Source organism: Cicer arietinum, chromosome 5 (genome assembly GCF_000331145.2).
Source record: "Cicer arietinum cultivar CDC Frontier isolate Library 1 chromosome 5, Cicar.CDCFrontier_v2.0, whole genome shotgun sequence".
Lineage (NCBI taxonomy): Eukaryota > Viridiplantae > Streptophyta > Magnoliopsida > Fabales > Fabaceae > Cicer > Cicer arietinum.
Genome location: NC_021164.2, coordinates 14,738,649 through 14,739,443, shown reverse-complemented (window position 1 = coordinate 14,739,443; position 795 = coordinate 14,738,649).

The following is a 795-nucleotide window of genomic DNA, read 5'->3' as shown; positions in this document are numbered from 1 at the left end:
CACACAACCACAGATAAGTCCCTAATGCAAACTAGAAGTTTGGAAGGAGCCCTTACCTTAACGTTAGCTTTAACGTGGGTTTCCGGTACCGCGAGTAAAACTGGTAAAAATCTTCGCTCGCAATGTCGCCTCCAAGTTGGTCCCCTAGCACCGTAGCGTGGTAGTGAGCAACTTTCCCTTCTAACTCTTCGCGAAATGAAGCTTAGATCTAGAAGAAACGGAGGGGTTTGTGTTTGAATCTCAAATACCGTTTGTCTTCGTTTTCGAATCAAAGAGGAAGAGTGGAGTTGAGAAATCCTTGTTCTAACACTCACCCATCCTTGGGTTACTAGTCTTGAAGAAAAGAAAGCAACGAAAATGAAAATGGGAGAAGGAGGGAAATCGGTTCGTGGGTAGCAGTGGAAGAAGATGGAAAGTTTTCGATTTTCTTTCCTTTCTTTTTCTTTCCTTTGTTTTTCCTTTCTTCCTTTTTCCTTCTTTCTTTTTTTATACTCTTTTCTTTTCCTTTTCCTTCCTTCTAGTTTTCCTTTCTTTTTCCCTCCAAACAAACATATTATATATAATAACCATAACTTAACAAATATCTCAAAATATCTAGATATTTGTTAAATTACCATTTCACCCGTAACGCATTAAATTCTTCGTAAGGGATTCACCGCAGTTAATTCAATTTATTTATCGACGAGAAATTCTAATCGGCATCAAAATATCTTTTTGATTATAAAAACTCCAAAATATTATAACTTTGGCTAAAAAGCCTCCGAGCCAAAATCCAAAATACACCAAAAATACATA